The 9,169-nt window shown below is 40.0% G+C and overlaps 1 non-coding gene across 1 annotated transcript; it reads left to right on the forward strand.

Annotated features, from left to right (window-relative positions):
• Positions 1-7,184: 7,184 nt before the first annotated feature.
• LOC131252468 (small nucleolar RNA R71) lies at positions 7,185-7,291 on the forward strand. The gene has a single exon (XR_009174487.1). It is a non-coding gene; the product is annotated as a small nucleolar RNA R71 (small nucleolar RNA).
• Positions 7,292-9,169: the final 1,878 nt, after the last annotated feature.

Raw genomic sequence — 9,169 nt, forward strand, 5'->3', positions numbered from 1 at the left:
TGATGAGAATAAATGGTTTGGATTGCTGATCCGATCACCATCTTGATCAAGGAACGGCCCGAAAGTCCCGGTTGCGCACAACAGAGCTTGCAAGCTTCTTGCACTGGGACGTTGGTGGAGGCCATGATTGAATTTTGTTGAGAAATCCACACCGTCCATTGAAATCCTTGTGAAAAACCATTCGGGAATGGTAATTTTTGGAGTGAAATCGATGAGGTACACAAGATCTTCTACTCCGCCGTTCATCCTGCGTTTAACATCTGAGATCGCGAAGACGCTTGTATAGTGGCAAAAAGACACCTAGGCATTGGTCTTGGCCATCTTATAAGGCTTGTGAACGGGTCGGATCATCGAAATGAAGAGCGAGTGGGGCCTACAGCGATCATCCAGTGAGACAGCGTCGGACGCTGTTTCCAGATCAAAAACGGACTTCGGTCAGCCCTTGGCTTGACCGGACTCTCCATCCGGTGCACTTCCCATTCACATGTACCCTATGTACATGCAATGTACATATGGGTTCATTGTGATGTTCAAGAGAAATCTGTACCGTCCATCCATTTTTTCGCCTCATTTAAGGCATTGAGACCGAAGATGAGGTATATCCAGAGATCAGGTGGGCCCCAGATCAGTAAATTGTGGGCTGATCTATCCATTGGTCCACTTCCACAGCGATCCAATGGATGATTTTTGATGTATACGGTTAATTTGTGGGCCCCTGGTCATGTATGAAGTTTTGAGCTGAACGGATGGTGGGAACCCCATGATCTTACATTCTAGCTCACATTCAGGCCGCTTGAGTTTCAGATCCTCGATTTTCGCGGATCCCTGGCGTGTAATTCCATAGATCTTGGTCCCCTAGAGTCTGTCCCTTGCCTTGGTGCATTCTGAATGTTAAATCCGTGCTTTTAATACCTTTTCCCAGTCCAGGCTCGTAAATATGCCCTGCAACACAAACATGATTTAAATCGGCTCGTTAAACAATATCATGTTTGAAAATCCAGGCAATAATAGGGTCGAATATGCAATATTTGACCCTCAACACAACCCCCAACCAGCATCTTACTAGTCTCGAGCAAGGTATGCGAAAAAAATAAATTGAGAATTATAGGACAATTTCTACAAACTCAAGAGATTTATGAAAAACAATTCAGATACTCAAATTCTAAGATTCATAAATGTTGGCATTACTTTCTCCTGAAATCAAGCTCACGGTAAACTTTATAATGAAGCTCAAATATTAATCCATTAATTAGAACAATTCTAAATATTGTGTTCCATGGGTGTATCATGTAATCTCGGCTTATCATTGAGGTTCACTTCTTAATTTCATGATATTATCGGTAAACACTAAGATAATTCATAATAACTAAAACTTTTCCTCACGGATCATCTTTTCATTAATCGACCTTTGATATATATATATATATATATATATATATATATATATATATATATATATATATATATATATATATATATATTCATTAAAATACCATCAAGGGGAGGAATCAAATCTTCACCTATAGGGAGCAAACCTATGATGAAGACCTTTGCCCACCCCTTTCCGCCGGCTACTTTGGGAAATTGAACCTTCACCTATAGGGAGAAAACCTATGGTGACGATTACTCACCCAATCCTTTCAATTTTCTCAGGCCGGTTCCTTTCATGCTTAGTGAGTACTAAGTAAATCTTTCAATATCAAACTTAAACCTTAATGTGAAAGCAATATGTGACACGTGAGATCATAACTCAATTAATGTTTACAACTTCTAATTTTGGATCAATTCAAACTTAATTATGCAATCCAACAGATACTGAATCCAAGCGTCTTAAATTTTCAACATCATGTATCTTGAAATTCCAAGTGTCCTAGATGGCTGTCAAAATCCCTTCGAATTCACAAGAAAGTCCAGAAAAATTAAAATTTTTCACAATTTTTGTTCAAGACCAAGAAAAAAAATGTTGATTAGGTCAAGAAAATGCTGATTAGGTCACCTAATCTCCCACCCCAACCTAAAATCTACATTGTCCTCAATGTAAAAGATATGAGTGTGCAATGCACTTGGGACAACGAAAAGTGAATATGAAGTGATGGGAAGATAGTACCTGGATGATGAATCGAGAGGCACTTTCCAAGAGATCGCAGCATGGGCGTCGGTCAGCATGAGAGAGAAGGCAACACAAAAATAATAAAAATAAAATCCTACCTATACCACTTTCGTAGGTGCTCTCGATTGCATTTAGCGTATGCAACACGCCTTTAAACCCCTAGGTTGCCCCTAGTGGACGAGTTGTAGTCTCGTGAGGGTTTGCAGTAATGTTACCCACAAACATTGAACTAACTAATGAAATGAAGAGCTGGGTTGCCTCCTAGGAGCGCTAAGTTTACCATCTTCAGCCAGACAAATAAAGCAACTACCCTAGTCCTATGAAAGTGATAAACCTACCTATACCTCCATCAGACTAGGAGATCAATCCTAGTAAACAGGAGCAGTCAGGGTCCTGGACATGTCCTCTGAATCAAATTTCTCGGCAAATGGTTTCAATTGATGTCCATTGACTTTAAACTCCTTGCCATTGTCGGGATATCTTATCTCAACGGCCCCATGAGGAAAACAGTAACAACAATGTAAGGGCCGATCCAACGAGATCGAAGCTTACCTAGAAAGAGATGTAATCGAGAATTGTACAAAAGGACCTTCTGACCAGGCGTGAATGATTTTTGTAAAATGTGTTGGTCATGAAATGCTTTCATCTTGTCCTTGTAAATTCTTGAATTATCGTACGCATCATTCCGAATTTCCTCAAGTTCATTCAATTGAAGTTTGTGTAACGAGCCAGCGTTGTCTAGATTGAAATTAAGATTTTTGGTCGCCCAGTACGCTTTATATTCCAGCTCCACAGGCAAGTGACAAGCTTTCCCATAGACAAGTCTAAAGGGAGACATTCCAATAGGGGTTTTAAAGGCAGTACGATATGCCCATAAGGCATCGGTCAATCGGATTGACCAATCCTTACGATCAGGGTTAACCGTTTTCTCTAGGATATGTTTGATCTCCCTATTGGAAATCTCAGCTTGTCCACTTGTCTGTGGATGGTATGGGGTGCTCACCTTATGAGAGATACCGTATTTCTTCATTAAGCTCTCGAATGATCTATTATAAAAGTGTGAGCCCCCATCACTAATGATGGCTCGAGGCGTACTGAACCGGAAAGGATGTTCTCTTTTAAGAATTTAATGACCGTGCGATGGTCATTATTTCGGCACGGGATTGCTTCGACCCATTTAGTGACATAATCTACAGCGAGCAAAATGTACAAATTTCTAAATGATTAGGGGAATGGTCCCATGAAATCAATGCCCCAGCAGTCAAATGCTTCGATGATAAGAATGGGATTCAAAGGCATCATATTTCGATGGGACAATGCTCCTAATTTCTGACAACGCTCACAAGCTTTACAAAACTCATGAGTGTCCCTGAACATAGTGGGCCAATAAAAGCCACACTGTAAAATCTTGGCCGTGGTTTTTTTAGCAGAAAAGTGACCACCACAGGCCTGTGAGTGACAAAAGGAGATGACACTCTGATGTTCATCGTCTGGCACACATCTCCTTAGGATCTGATCTGGGTAATATTTAAATAAATAAGGATCATCCTAGAAAAAGTTGCGCACCTCGGTGAAGAATTTCTTCTTATCTTGCATAATCCACTGTGTCGGTATGGCACCTGTAGCAAGATAATTAGCAATATCAGCGAACCAAGGTGAATGGGAGACTCTGAACAGTTGTTCATCAGGGAACATGTCATTGATATGGGTCACCTCAAGAGAATCAGAGGTATTAAGGCGAGACAGATGATCGGCCACTACGTTCTCTACTCCCTTTTTATCTTTAATTTTCAAATCAAATTCTTGGAGTAGAAGGATCCATCGTATCAAGCGGGGCTAAGAATCATTCTTAGAAAGAAGATACTTAAGTGCCGCATGATCTATGTAGATAATGATCTTGGACCCGATCAAGTAAGACCTAAATTTGTCTAAGGCGAACACTACGGCTAAAAGTTCCTTTTCCGTAGTTGAGTAATTCACTTGGGCCGGATTTAAAGTCCTACTCGCGTAATGGATGACGTAGGGTCTCTTATCTTTTCTCTGGCCTAGAACCGCTCCAAGAGCATAATCAGAAGCGTCGCACATAAGCTCAAAAGGAAGGCTCCAGTCGGGTGGCTGCATGATAGGTGCAGTGGTTAATGTGCCCTTAAGCTTGGTGAAAGCTTCCTGGCATTGCTCAGTTCACTCGTACGGAGCATCCTTTTGAAGAAGATTACATAAAGGACGAGAGAGGAGACTAAAGTCCTTTATGAATCGCCTGTAAAATCCTGCGTGTCCTAAGAAGGATCGCACGTCTCTGATGTTCTTGGGTGGAGGTAGGTTAGAGATAAGATCGATTTTTGCCTTATCTACCTCGATTCCCTTGGACGAGATGATATGCCCAAGGACAATTCCCTTCTGAACCATGAAATGACACTTCTCCCAATTAAGTACCAAGTTCTTTTCTTCACATCTTTTCAGCACACATTTAAGACTTTCCAAGCACTTACTGAAAGATGGACCGTAAACAGAGAAATCGTCTATGAAGACCTCTAGATATTGCCCCACCATATCAGAAAAGATACTAAGCATACATCGCTGAAAGGTGGCAGGGGCATTACATAGTCCAAATGGCATCTTTCAATAGACAAAGGTGTCATAGGGACATGTAAATGTGGTCTTTTCCTGGTCTTCAGGGGCTATCTCTATCTGGTTGTAACCCGAATACCCATCAAGGAAACTGTAATAGGAATGACCAGCTAACCTTTCCAGGATCTGATCAATGAATGGTAAAGGAAAGTGGTCTTTCCTCGTGATGGTATTCAACTTCCTATAGTCAATGCACATTCTCCAACCAGTAGTGACTCTAGTTGGCACGAGTTCATTATTAGCATTGGCTACAATGGTGATTCCGGACTTCTTAGGGACCACTTGAGTTGGACTCACCCATTAACTATCAGATATAGGGTATATAATACCCACGTCCAATAGTTTAAGAACCTCGGCCTTAACCACTTCCTTCATGTTTGGATTTAGTCTACGTTGTGGTTGCCAAGCATTTTTTACATTATCCTCAAGATATATGTGGTGAGTACAAATCGAAGGATCGATTCCCTTGAGGTCCGTTATCATCCATCCCAGGGCTCCTTTATGCTCAATGAGAGTAGATATGAGCATACTCTCCTGTTCTTTCTCCAAGTAGGCAGAGATCACCACTAGGTATGTCTTATCTTGACCTAAATAGGCATATTTCAAATCAGAGGGCAAAGGTTTCAGGTCAAGCTTCGGTGGCTTGAGGTTAGACGGTAGATGCATTACATCGGTTTGTGGCAATTCCTCAAATTGTGGCCTCCACTGGTTAACTTCAAGTACCGGTGCAGTATCAAGCAAGGAACACATCTCCCTAATCATGTCATCATTAAAATCATGGGAGTGGGCCAGGCACGTCACTAGAGAGTCAGAGGATAAGGTTAGAGGTGTCGTATCTTCCACTAAAGAATCAATCATGTTAATGTCGTGGAAATCGTCATCCTCCTCTAAGTTTCTGCCATTATTGAAAAAGATATTTGACTCCAAAGTCATATTCCCAAAAGACATGGTCATGGCACCATTCCTGCAATTTATAATTACATTTGAAGTGGCAAGGAATGGGCAGTCAAGAATGACGGGGATCTGAGTGCTTATGTTAATGATAGGTTCGGTGTCCAGGATGATAAAATCTACAGGGTAGTAAAATCTATCAACTTGGACCAACACATCCTCAATTATCCCTCTTGGTACACGTACAGAGCGATCAGCAAGTTGTAGTATGGTTAGGGTGGGTTTTAATTCACCCAAACCTAACTGTTTGTATACCGAGAAGGGAATCAGATTAACGCTCGCTCCTAAGTCAAGAAGTGCGTGATCAATTCGATGGTTCCCGATTAAACATGATATGGTTGGGCTACCGAGATCTTTGAATTTCTGTGGCACGTCTTGCTTTAGGATGGCACTCACTTTCTCAGTCAAGAAAATTTTCTTTTAAATACTTTGCCGTCTTTTGATTGTGCATAAGTCTTTCAGGAATTTGGCATATAAAGATATCTGTTTCACGACATCAAGTAAAGGAATGTTGACTTTCACTTGTTTCAACACCTCTAGGATATCCTGAGAGTTAAAGAGAGGATTTGGTGAAACTAACCGTTGGGGAAATGGAGCAACTGGCTTCTCTAGAAGTTCCAGTTCTAATTTTTGTGGGGCATCACTAGATCTATCATTGTTGTCCTCTTCCAGTTCTTGAGGCTTTTCGGGCCTAACCGGAAGAGTTTTATCAATGATCTTTCCACTCCTAAGAGTGGTGATGGATTTAGCGTGCCCCATCTGATTTGAAGAGCTGGGATCATTAATCTCGTACTGCGGTTTAGGATAGGGGAGCGGTTGTGCAGGAAGCATCCCCTTTTCTATAACCGTCGTACGAGAATCTATCTTTTGCATAAAATCTGTAATTCCCTGCATTGCCTGAGCCAGCTCTTGTATGGAATTTTGAACCGATTCCTCTTGAGGTTTCACTTGATTTGGATTTTGATTGAAGAAACCTTGAGGGGTAGCCGTTTGTCCATTCCTCCAACTAAAGTTTGGATGATTTTTCCAACCAGGATTGTACGTATTGGAGTTAGGTCCAGTAAAAGGTCTTTGATAGTTGTTTACGGCATTTGCTTGTTCATTCAACACTCCTCGAAAGGCGGGTATTGTAGGACAATTTTCAGTTGTATGAATGTTGCAATCACAGATGCCGCAAACAATTTCAATAACCTTATCCTTCTTTCCTTCCATGGCCTCAACTTTCCTTATGAGCGTAGTCACTTTACACTTGAGATCATCCTCTTCTTTCAAGAGATATAATCCACCTTTCTCCTTTAATTGAGTCGGCCTAGACGTGGTGTTCAACTTTGGGTAATAGTCCCATGATTGTGTTTTTTCAGCAAGACTATCGAGGTAATCCCATACCTCGTCAACATCTTTATTAATGAACTCTCCATTACACATTGTCTCGACCATTTGGCACATGGAAGATGTCAGTCCATCATAGAAAAAATTTGTAATGCGCCACATTTCAAATCCATGTTGTGGGCATGAACTGACCAAATCTTTGAACCTTTCCCAACATTGGAAGAATGTTTCATCTTCCTTTTGGGCAAAGTTCATGATTGCTTTTCTGAGGGTAATCGTTTTATGATGTGGGAAGAATTTTTTTATGAATTCCCTCTACATGTCGTTCTATGTGCCAATGGATCTAGGACGCAGTGAATGTAACCACATCTTAGCTTTCTCTTTTAAGGAAAAAGGAAAGAGTTTCAGCCTGATTGTATCCTAAGATACATTAGGAAAACATAATGTAACTATAATCTCATCGAACTCTTTTAAATGTAAATATGGACTTTCTGATTCAAGTCCATGGAATTTGGGAAGGAGTTGGATAACTCCTGGCTTGATGTCCATTTGTCCTATGTTTTCAAGGAAAATCATGCATGAGGGCGTACTCACTCCCGCCGGTTGTAGATAATCTCGTAAAGTACGAGGCGGGGGTGCCTGATGCACCTCGTTCTCATCTTGGGTATCCTCCACCCTGGGTGGAAGTAGAGGAGGTTGGTCTTCAGCCATAACTTCAATTAACTCAGCGGATTTCGAGTGGTGTCTAGTCCTGCGATGGATAGTCAACCCCTCAACCAATCCTCCTTCAGTCAAGAGACGTCGAGTGTTGTCACGGGTCCACTTGGGCATGAAACACTCATAGCCCTCAATTAAATTCAAAACCTAATCCTAAGAAAGGGAAAGAAAATCTAGAAAGAAAGAGAGAGTTGGAAAGAAATTACCAAATTGGAGTCCATAAGTTAAAAACCTGCAAAATAAAATAAAATAAGTTAGATTCTAAAAAGAGAAGAACAATCCTTTAAAAGAAAGATAGCAGTAAACTAATTTCTAAAAGAAGGAATTCCTAAAAGAAAGTGAAAATTTCTAAAATAAATTAGGACAGTCCTAAACTAGAAAGTAAATTACTAAAAGAGAACTGAAAAATGGAAAGTAGGGAAGGAGCTTACCGAATTAGAAATTTCTATCTTAAAGGCCTACAAAATAGGAAGGTTAGTTTCTAAACAAAAATTATAAAAATAAATTAGGAAACAAAATTAAATTCTAAAAGAGTTAAAATTAGAAAGTTATTAAAAATAAAAATAAAAAGTTAATTCCTAAAAAGGGAAATAATTAACCTAGTTTCTCAAAACAAAATAATAGTTCCTAAAAATAAAATAAAATAAAAACCTTTAACCTAAAGTTAGTAAAATCCTAATCCTAACCCTAACTAATTAATTTCAGAAAAACGTAACCGTCAGTCCCCGGTAACGGCGCCAAAAACTTGTTCACTCCCCAAGTATAGGGTTGTAATGTAGTAATAAACTCGGTGAGACCGAGGTTGAATCCCAAGGGACTGATACCTATACGTTATCTGAAACTAAGTAGAACTAGAACTAGACTAAGATGTAATCTAAATCAAATAGAATTTAAGGAATAATTGTGGAGTAATTATCTAAAACTTTAAACAATTCAGGGAAGGGAAACTAGGGATTCAGAGGATCCACTTGTAGAGATCAGGGAGATCTTATGCCTGCATTAAGAATCATGGAAATCAAATTGAACTTACTTTATTTAGTCTTCATGTGATGAAAGGAATATGAATCAGAATGGATTTTATCATCAAACCATGCCCAGGAGACAAAGCAAACAACAGAATTAATCCAATTACCAACCAATCAGATGATTATGAAGGTTAGGAAGGATACCGCCATTCAACCATGCCCAGGAGACGATGGCGAACAACAGGGCTTCCTGACGTCACAATCAAAATATGGAAAAAGAAATACTCAAAGCCATTGCAAACCCATTGTAATGTCAGTCACAACAGGCCATTAAAGACAACAAATACTCTCATAATAAAATTAAATCAAAAATCAATTCAGTTTAAATAAAAGGCATAGCAACAGTCTCCCATCACGCTACAGGCTTCACCTCTTAGCCCTAGCTAAGAGGTTCAGCCAGACATGGATG

This window comes from Magnolia sinica, chromosome 7, assembly GCF_029962835.1.
Source record: "Magnolia sinica isolate HGM2019 chromosome 7, MsV1, whole genome shotgun sequence".
Classification (NCBI taxonomy): domain Eukaryota; kingdom Viridiplantae; phylum Streptophyta; class Magnoliopsida; order Magnoliales; family Magnoliaceae; genus Magnolia; species Magnolia sinica.